At 38.3% G+C, this 11,297-nt stretch overlaps 1 pseudogene; it reads left to right on the forward strand.

The window, feature by feature from the left end:
- Nucleotides 1-9,998: 9,998 nt before the first annotated feature.
- On the forward strand, nt 9,999-10,990 carry LOC107651195 (ADP/ATP translocase 3-like; annotated as a pseudogene).
- The last annotated feature ends 307 nt before the right edge of the window (nt 10,991-11,297 follow it).

Raw genomic sequence — 11,297 nt, forward strand, 5'->3', positions numbered from 1 at the left:
GTCTTTGACTTGGCTTGTACTTGATTTGAGTGATAAAGACTGGTTAGTTTGTGGGTTGGCAGATGGTAGATTGTTTTCCTTTGTACTCAAGGAGGATCAAATTTACATCAGAGTGATGCATTTTGACTTGCATACAAATTGAACTGAGGCAGAGATACACGAACCTGTCAGCTTTACTCTTCCAGAGTCATCAAAGTCCAGTGGTAAGACAAAAGTCAAGATGATTGATGATGGCTTGGGATGTGGTGGCTAAGCTTGACTTCTTCTGTGTTTGAACAGGCTCTAAGTGCTCCACAGTGCCTACTTCCACCACCTTTATGAGGCCATGGGAACAAATAGTTCTCATCTGTCCCCTCCTCCAAAAGAAATCTTCCTCTGCATGAGGTAGACATCCCTCTAACTCGCCAATGGGTCTGGGATCTATCAGGTACCCTCAACCTACTTTGATTCTCTCTTCCAAGACAATTCATTAGATTGTGGCCACTGGGCATGTTATAGATTTTTGGAAACACGGGTGAGAGCCAGGTGGCAAGTGGATACTGAAGATGGAAAGCAGCTCTGACATGGGCTCAGCAAGCTCTCACACCAAAAGTACCATTATTCCCTGAAAAGCCCTGGACACAGCAGATAGGTGGCATAGTGGGAAAACACTGGGCTTGCAATCAGTAAGATGAGTTCAGATCCAGATCCAGACACTTAATAACTAAGCTATGTGTCCCTGGGCAAGTCACTTAACCCCATTTGCCACAGTACCTCATCTGTAAAATGAGCTGGAGAAAAATGGCAAACTAGTATTTCTGCCAAGAAAATCCCCAGTGTGATCACAAAGAGTCAGGCACAACTGAACAAGTAATTAAGACTATTCATACCTGGGATACTTTGAGGACAGCTTAAAATTCTCAAAGAAGTTGTTTGTGTCCATAGAAAAGAAGACACTGTGGCTCTCTGGCACTGATATGTCTGGATCCTCCAATGCTCACTAGAGCATTAGCATGGATTGGAACTAATTCCAATTTTTTCAGAATTGTAGTAGGATATTTATAAGTAGCAAGAAGAGAGAATTCTTCTGAGAAACCTTGGTAATTGTGACAGAAGTTAGTTGATTCATGGAAAATCTATAAAAGATTGCTTACCACCTCAGTGGAGGCCCGTGGTGGAGATGGGGAAGGAGGGAGAGAATTTGAGATTCAAAAGTCTTTGAAAAATGTTGCAAACTGATTTTATGTGCAATTGGGGGAAAATAAAATAAAAATATAACCCAAACTTTTTCTCTGATTAGATTCACTTCATAGCCATTGATGATGATAGGGTTCTGAGGATTCAAGTGTATCATCTCCCTACATTAAACAGTAAACATTTATCAGTTTAAAAAAGAGAAGTTAGCTGACTAATGGAAAATTGGGCCATATAAAATTATTGAGACTGGGCAACTTGTCTGTTGACACTATAGCCCCACAGAATGGAAGGGGGCCCTGTCAGAATTGTTCAGTACAATTTATTGCCTTTAAGAGGATTAATGGGAAGGCTGAGAAAAAAAGAGATTGTCTACCAGTTGTACAAGAACTTTTTGATCCAGGTACAGACACAGAAAGTGATGTATCTAGTGAGGAAGACTATTTTGTTAGAGGGCAGAAGATATTATCTCAGTAGAAACTCCTTTCCTACCCAAAACTGCTAAAGAGATTCCTAGAATACAAATTAAACTAATAAGGCATGAAATATCAATAACTTACCTGCCCCTATTGCCAGCCCAGGTGTAGATAAACAAGACTATAAGGATCCTGAGAAGAGAACAAGATCCATGAGATCAGTCACTAGACTAAATTTTGATGTTACTTATAAACCTGAAGATAGTTACACATATATCTAGTCAACAATATTAAAGATTGCCCATGAGAAATTTGCTTTGTGTGTATCTGCATTTATTTCTGTACATGTGAATTACATGTTTGAGTATACTATTTCTTATTTTACTATAAAGTTCATTTGATGATGTTTTTCTTATGTTCTTCCTATAGCAAGGTCTGTTTTGCCTTGATCATCTTAGGAGATAAACTTAATAGTAGTATTAACTGGATCAAAAGTTATACACAGTTCCAAAACCCTTTGAGTATAATTTCAGCTTTCTCTCCAAAATGATTGGATCAGTTCTGTGAATTTTAGATTTACTCCACCCTGCTTAGTCTTTAGAAATTCTAGCAACCATGAATGTATACACCCCTACTTAAGGATTAAGTGTTGAGGAGGATGGCCTATGACCAACCTGTGCTAGCAAGTGAAAAATAAGAAACAACTGGCATACCCCCTGGGCTGTCCTAAGCCAAGCTTAAGCTACCATTGGTACATGTGAGACACAGGAAGTGATGTAAAGAATTGCCTATATATTTCATGTCACTTTCTTTTTTCAGAGGCTCTCACTCTCTTGGAGATTTTGAGTTTTTTCCACGTTGGGAGCTTGTGGCGGCGTACTTGGCATCTTGGTGGGTTTTGGAGTTTGCAGCTTGGTGGTGAGGTGACTGATTCCTCCTTTCCTACTTTCCTTGACCTCCAACTCCCATTTGGCTTGCCAGAGCAGTCCAATTCCTTTTCCTCTCTTCTTCTTAATTTCTTCCTACTATTGTAATTAAACCACCATAAAAATCCCAAAGTGACTCGAGTATTTTATTGGGATTGAATTTTAATTCCTGGAGACCACTAGTATAATAGATTCAGTCAATAACCCTAATTTTTACCCTTACAGTCCACATTTTCACCAACAATACATTAGTGTCCCTATTTTTCCATATCCTCTCTAACATTTGTCATTTTGCCCTTTTATAATTTTAACTAATCTGATAGGTATGTAATATCTCAGATTTGTTTTTTTTTTAAATTTATCTAATCAATAATGATTTAGAGCATTTTCATAAAGTTATATATAGCTTCAAGTTCTAAAAACTGTGTATTCATATCTTTTGACCATTTATCAATTGAGAAATGACTCATATTCTCATATATTTGATAAAGTTCTATTTATATTTTAGATATGAAACCTCTATCAGATATTGTCTATAAAATTTCCCCCAAACTTACTGATTTCCTTCTAATACTGTGTATGTTAGTATAAGATTTGAATTTAGATTTTGATTCAATATGAGAGTTATAAAAGTGGTCACCGTTTATAAAATATTAGCCCTTAAGTCAAAATGACTGTTAGCTTTTATTTACAACAAGGTAGAAAAAGCAGAAGTGGGAAATGTTGAAAAGAGACAGAGCCTTAACAAGCCTACCAGTCCTTCTCTGGTGAAGTCTGTGTCAGTCCCTGACAGGGGCTTCCCCAAGTCCGGATCTCCACATGGATTTCCCAGTAATCCTCAGCCAAAAGTCCTGGTGGTGTTTTCAGCCAGAGTTGCACCAATGCAGAATGACTCCAAGGGAAAGAAAGTAGTTCCACTCACCTACACAGAATTCAAAGAAAGCACCCCTCCAAAAGCCAAGGCAGGATTGTCTCCAAGCCAGAAGAGAGATGAATCCAGGAAGACATGATCTTTTATAGTCCTTTTTACATGTCACTTCCTGTCTCTCCCTCACTTCACGGGAACCAATCCCAGCTTCCAAATTTGCCTAGCACTGTCCAGGAGGGCAGTATCTGTGGAATCCATCTCTAGTCTTTTGAGGATGTAAACTCTTATCAGAAGGATTCACAAGTTTCTGACTGAGTTAAAAGGGTGGAGCTCTCTAAGTAACTGACTGAGTTAAAATAAAGTTCCTTTCACATTATTTTTTTAAAATTTATATTAATTTATATTTTTATTTATATAAAACCTTTTCAATTTCATATATTCAAAATTATCCACTTTACATTTCACAATACCTTCCAGTTCATCTTTATTCATAAATTCTTTTCCTATCCATAAATCTGATAGGTAATATGATCCCTGTTCTTCTAAATTGTTAATGTTATCTCTCTTTATACCTAGATCATGTATCCATTTTGACATTATCTTGGTAAATGGTATAAGATATTAGTCCATATCTAGTTTCTGCCAAACTTCTTTCCAGTTTTTCCAATAAATTTTTATCAAATAGACAATTCTTATTCCTGAAACTTCGAACTTTACCTTTTTCAAACACAAAGTTATTATAATCTTTTATGACTATTACATATCCAATCTGTTCCACTGACCTACTTTTTTCTACCTTAACCCATACCATATAGTTTTAATAATTATTACTATATAGAGAGTTTGAAATCTGGAACTGCTAGAGGTCTTTCCTTAACATTTTCCCCATTATTTCCTTTGATATTCTTGAATTTTTGTTTTTCAAAATGAATTTTGCTATTATTTTTTCTAGTTCAATAAAATAATTTTTTTTGGTAATTTAATTGGGATAGCATTGAATAAGTAGATTAGGTAGGAATATAATTTTAATTAGATAAATATATTTCTGCTGGTTCTGCTCCTTAGAACCTTATACACAGAGACTAATACACTGTGGCACAATCGATATAATGGACATTTCTACTAGCAGCAATGCAATGACCCAGGATAATTCTGAGGGACTTATGAGAAAAAATGCTATCCACATCCAGAGAAAGAACTGCGGGAGTAGAAATGCAGAAGAAAAACATATGGATCAATCACATGATTTGATGGGAATAGGATTGAGGTTTTGATGTTAAAAGATCACTTTACCACAAATATGAATAACATGGAAATAGGTTGTGAACAATGATACATGTATAACCCAGTGGAACTGCTTTTTGGCTTTGGGAGGGGAGAGGGAAGAGGTGTGGGGAAAATCATGACTCATGTAACCATGGGAAAATATGCTAAATAAATTTTAAAAATCACTAAAAAAATGGAACTTGATGGAATTTGTTGAATTGAAAATATCCAGAAAGATGGGAAGTCCTCAGAATGGTTCAGAATGAAAAAGAAGGGAGGGCTATAGGAATTAGTAGCCTCCAGTCCTTTAACCATCACATGGAATTCTAATTCTAAATAACCTCTGAACTTTTATTGAATGGCTCTGATGGCTACTAGTTAAGGTTAGCACCAAGTCCTGGAGCCAGGGGGATCCCACTAGGACTCTGTGGAGAACTGCCTGCTGTCGCACTGATTCCATTCACAAGCAGTAAGAAGAGTGAATGAAAACAGGTCAGTGATTTTAGATAAACAACTCCCATTTGGGGACACAGATTTGATGCCATGGCCTATATTGGAGTCTAGAGCAGAATGATAGAAGATAAACAGATGACTCTGTCCAGAAAGCCCCAAAGCCTGAGTCAGTAGCAGCCACAAATAGCCATGCCTCCTATTTTTACTCCTCTACTATTTAACTGCTGCTGTATAAACATCACTCTTTAGAGATCTTGCCCCTAGAAATCCTGCTCCCCTCAACTCTGATTTCCCCAAGCTAGCAAGCATTCTTTCCTTCACCCAGAAAAGTTTTCTTAGCCTTTGTTCTTCTTATCTGTGATGTGTTAGTCATCAGAACTCCAACATGCTAAAGGTTTCTCAGGTCTCTGAAACTGAGCTTCCAGAGACAAACTCCATCCCCTCCCCATCTCTAGTCTCTGAGGAAGTCCAGCCCCACCACCCACCACCCTCCTGAATCATTCCCCTACAGTGATATCCTGCTTCTTTTGTCTGAGCCATGAAAGATGAGACTAGATCAGTTTTCATCTTTTTAAATCTTGTACATCATAGGCACAAATGTTTGTTGAATGAATGAGCAAAGGTAAGTCATGAAAAGGAATTTTCAGCATACAGAAATGCACCACTCCCATCCCCACATCCCGCCATCTTCTACAAGAGAAACTTTTTTTCTTGCCAAGAAGAGGAGCAGAAAGGAGATTGGGGTTGGAGATCACTCTGCTCTCTTCAAAGAGATCATACTGGGCTAGAAGTATATCTCTCAGTTCCCTTGAATAGTTAATAGAGGGGACATTATTGTGTTCCATCTAATTTCTGATCACTTTGCCTTGGGGGGGGGGTTCCAAGTTCTATATCTAAGGTTTGACTGTTTTCTTCTCAAATAACAAAGTATCAAATGTATGCAAACAGGGGACAGCGGCTCAGTGGATTGACTACTACACCTGGAATCAGGAAGACCTGGGTTCAAATTTAATCCCAGACACTTCCTACTTCAGTGACCCTAGGCAAGTCACTTAACCCCAATTAACTAGCTCATATCGCTTTTCTGGCTTGGAACCAATATAAATTCTAAGACAGAAGTTAAGGTAAAAAAAATGTGTGCAAATAGGTTCCAATGTATTAATTGATCAGGCCGATTGGTGACTAAATTTAAATTTCAACACAGGGCAATTTATTCAGCTAAAAGTCCCTGAACCTATTCTTGATGGACAATGGAAACTCATTTTTTTAAAAAAAGTATTCAAGATTTCATGCATTAGAGTCATGCTTGACACTTCCCTTTTCTTCAAACCCAATCCCAATGAATTGTTAAATTTTGCTGCTAATCCTATCTCTACAGTATATGTGTGACAGAGGCTGGCACTAAAGAAAAAGTGCCAGGCTGAGGAGTGTGTGAAATTGATCACCTCATTGGGGGAGGGGCCCCAAGGGATTGGAATCTGGAGGAGAAGACTCTGGCTGGTAGAGGAGTTGGTGGCTCTTGGTCTTGAGAAGCCAAAGATAGAAGATGGGAAAAAGACTTTCTCCTGAGGGTTACCCACTTTTCCTGCTGGTGACTGGAAATCTTTCCCCCCAACACTTCCCAATTGAAGGGACTTTCTGAAGAGAAACCTGAGCAGACTTTACCTCAGCTCCTGTTGCCCAGGGGTGAGTCAACCTGACTGTCTCTCAGGGGGATCAATTTGCCAAGGCCTGAGTTCCCCCAAACTTGAGGAGGGAGGAAAAGGGTTTAGATAGAGATAGGGACCCCTTTTCCCCACTTTCCTTTTTCCATTCTTTACTGCCAGTTATTCCTTTATATTATCCTGATTGAGAAAACATTAAAATAGTTATCTGTTCCCCAAGCTGCCTGTGAACGAACAGATCAAGGGAAGACCCTTTGGTCTCAAGTAGAGAGGGGTGAAAAGAAGGACAAGAGTAAATTGAGGAGAGCAGCTTTAGCTAAGGAGGGAAGGCAGAAGAGGGAAAATCTTCAAACCCTCTCTCCTCTCTGAGCCAACCCTAAACATCAGCTGTCTCCCTGAATCTTGCTTTGAGAACGTAGGTTCTCCTCTCTTTTCCCATCTCTATACTGAAATTCTGAACCCCTCCATTACAAATTAACCTCCCTTTTTAATACAGACCCTCTTCAGTTATTCCATTCCCATTCGATGCAGTATTATTAAATAGCTTTGTATCACTTTGGACCACTGCTGTCTGTGAGCTAACAGCTTGCTCAGAGGAAAGGTTTGTGTTTGTGTTAATTTCAGTTTGAGAACTGCTTGGATGGTGTTTCTCTATCAAAGATTCTACTGTTCCCACTCCCTTAAATTGTTTTGCAGTCTCTGGTTCAGGGAATAGACAGTTATTGGAATTTTGTCATTGATCTGTGCTAAACCCATTCCCAGAACTGGTGTCTTTGAGTAAAAGACATGAGTAAAAGTCTTTGACTTTTGTATTTGTTAGTTCTCCCCTCATTTGTCTTTCTTTCCCCTCTTAGATGTATAAATGTATCAGCTCCAATGTTTCTTGCAATAATGTCTCATTTGGTTAGGGTTAGGGTTAGAATTTCAGAATGGTGTGGATATTTAAGTTGCTGTTTTAAAGATTTTCTAACCTTGTTTGATTTTCTAATCCCTAGACCAATTCTGCAAGCTAAGAATTTTTCCAAGAAGGTTTTAATCTGTTCTTTGTTTTTCTCCATGCAGTTTTGTGTGCCCATGTATTGTGAACCATAAATGTCATGTTTCATGTCTGCTAATATCTGTGCAATTTCATTCTTCATCTCAATTATAAACTTTTGTTTTGTACTTAAGTTGCTTCCCTTGGCATCTTGCCCAACTATCTGTTTCTCACCACTAAAAATTTAATGCTTTCTTTTTCCTTTCTACTATCTCCCTTTTTTCCCTTTATGCTTATGCCCTCATCTTTCCTCCCAGGGGTACCTCCCCCATTTGTCTCTTTTTTACTAGATAATGCTAGAGCCTGGCATCATGTGGTATAATGATTATTCCTTGCTACAACTTCTGAATAATGGGGTTTTGCTCCAGAAGCTATTGCTGCTTCCATGGATTTCAGGTCTGGGGTCTCCTGTTCTCTCAGTCTGTAGTGAGAACAATACTGCTTGCTATTAGAGTTCTGTCTCCTATAGTTTTCGTTATATATTTTTCCCACATAATATGCATTTTGACATTTTCCATCTCTCTTATTTTGGACCTATTTATAGTGATGTTTCATTGGGCAGTTTCTCACTATTTGTCCTTGACGAGAACACAAAAATCAAGTCCTGGCATCTCTTTTCACCCTCTGTTGACTTTGGGGTGTCTGTCTATACTGTGTGGTTTGTCTGTTAAATGTCTTAATTGTAGCCAGGTTCTTAACCTCCTCTAATTCTTTCTGCCTTAATATTGCAGAGGTCTCTTGGAGCTTTTTCTTTAGATCATTCTTTTCTTTTTCTTGATTTGTTATCATGAAGATAGGTGGCAGTGTCTCTAAGTTCATTAAGTGAGATGGTGTCAAATTTGGGTTAATAGTTCCTGAAGAAATCCCTCAAGTGTTTATCACAGTCCTTGAGAAGTTGTCTCCTCACATGTACTTCTGATTCCTTTGAATCATGGTTAAAGCCTAACAGTCCCTCAGTTTTTTCTATAAGGTGATTGATAGATGTGCTTGGGTGTTCATTTTTTTCTTTGGATGATGAGTCAAATTTTCCCCATGCATTGGGTCCTTCTGATAATTGCTTCATTCCCTACAACAGATCCTCACAGCATTTTCTTAGATAAGTCATTGATCTTGGATTAGAAAAATCCACATCTTCAAAAATTTCTGGCCAGATCATGAGTGAGGAATCTTTTCTAGTTTGCTCAATAAAGTTTTTATGTTCCTGGGGTGTAAAAAGTTCAGATAAAAGAATTTGTACATCCTCAAAATGTGGTTCATAGAGGCGAAATGCTCTTTTTAGCAGTGGTCCAAAGCTAGTTAATAATACTGCATTGAGTGGGGATGGAATAACTGAAGAGGGGATGGTATATTACACTATAACACATGTCACTTTTGTTGTCCCCTTCTTTCTACTTACATCTGGACCCATATCCCTCATTATCTCTCATCAGAACTACTATAATAACTTTCTAATACTTTCAGCCCTAAATCCTAGAGGTTTTTGTTTTGACTTTTCTATGGAATATTGTTTTGAATTGAACTGAGAGTATACCACACCAAAGCCCATTCCTGTATGCTATAGTCTTCTTATTTTCCTTCATAAAAGGTTCCATGTCTTTTAGGGCTTCTAGGATATAAAGAATATCTTTTCCAACAGTGGTCAAATCATCCCCCTCATAGAAGTTTTCCTTCATGGAGTCTCAGTGCTAGACACCAAATTTTTATTCATATTTCATTGTCTTTTTTTTGCCTACTTCTAACAAGGGCTATTTCAAACCTTCTCTTTTTTCCTACTATAAATCATTATTTCTCTGCCCCCATTATAAATCTCCCTTTTGACACATTTCTCTCAATAGCATGTAAGTGTCTCTTATTTGTCAGCTGGTCACAAAAGTCTTCAAAAGTCAAGACTAATTGGATGCAGGTCTGCCCTCTGACACATCCTGCCTATGTGACCTTGAGTAAGTCACTTAGCCTCTTTGTGCTCTGGCCAACTTTCTAAGGTTATAAGTTGCAGAAAAGGCATTTACCCACATTGGAAGGAGTTTCCTTGCCTAGAAGTTCCCTCTCCTAAGGAAATATAGGTTCAGCCTACCTTCCTTAAGGTTTGATTAGATAAAAACCAGGGGCTATGCAGGTAGCAGAATGTTCTCCAGTTTTCAGACCCTTCACACTGGCTCTCTGCCTCCAACTCCACCACCTGCCCACTCTGTAATCATGATGGAAGAAGCCATTTCCTTCCCCAAAGACTTCTTGGCCAGGGGGATTCCCTGCTTCTATCTTCTAGGTTGTGATGGCCCCGATTGAAAGAATGAAGAATGAACTATAGCAGGTTCAGCATGCAAATAAACAGTCTGATGAAGATAAACAGTACTAAGGCAGAATGGATAGTCTGAATTCCAAAGGAACAAGGGGTGCATTCCTTCTGGTGGGGCAACTTAGCAAATGCCATCAGATTCTTTCCCCACCCAGGCCCTTAACTTTGCCTTTAAGGTTAAGAATAAGCAGGTAATTGGAGGACGTGTGGACAAGCACACACACTTTGGGAGGTATTATGCTGGTAATTTTGCCTCTGGTGGTGCAACTGCTTTGTCTACTTGTTGGATTTTTTGAAAATCCAATTGGTAGCAGATGTTGGGAAATCTGAAACTGAAAAGAGAACTCAGAGACCTGGGAGACTGCCTTGTGGAAATCACCAAGACTGATGGAATTTGGGGCTTGAATCAAGGTTCCAATGACACAGTGCTGGCTTTTATTATCTATATAGCAGACTATTTTGGAATCTGTGATATAGCAAAAAATGTGCTTCCAGATTACAAGAAAGTGACACTAGGGTAAGCTGAATGATTGCACAAACAGTGACTGCTGTAGCCAGTGTGCTTTCCTATTCCTTTGATACAATAAAGCAAGGAATGATAATGTAATTTGAGGGCAAAGGAGCTGGTTTCATGTACACTGGGGCACCTGACTGCTGGAGGAAGATTGCTACATATGAGAATGGCAAAGCTCTCTTCGAGGGTGCCTTGTCCAGTGTTCTTATAGGCATAGATAGAACTTTCATGTTTGTCCTGTATGGTGAATTGAAGAAAATCATCTGAGTAAATCCTAACTAAAAATGGAAACAGTGACTAAAGATCATGTAGAATATATAACCATATTTGGCATTTTGGACCACTGACTTTCAAGAAATTCCTGTTATTTTTTTTTAATCCAGGCTAGATCATATTTGTAGAGAAGCCAAGAAAAGTTCTGAAAAAAAGGGACTCATTTATTGTGATCCATTATTCACACAATGGAATTGATGATGATTTGATATATTGATTGTAATTGAGTTTGGAGAAACTAATAGCTACTGTGGGTCCAAAGAGGCAGAGCAACTTAGATTGTCTAGTTAAATGCTAGTTTGTAGGACCATAAATTTGTGTTTAAGTGTTTGTTTTTTAAAATCATGTTTATTAGTGAAATAAGTGAAGGTTTTGAGGAAGTTACACAAGTTTTGCATTTGCTTAAATCAAA

This window comes from Monodelphis domestica, chromosome 2 (assembly GCF_027887165.1).
Source record: "Monodelphis domestica isolate mMonDom1 chromosome 2, mMonDom1.pri, whole genome shotgun sequence".
Classification (NCBI taxonomy): domain Eukaryota; kingdom Metazoa; phylum Chordata; class Mammalia; order Didelphimorphia; family Didelphidae; genus Monodelphis; species Monodelphis domestica.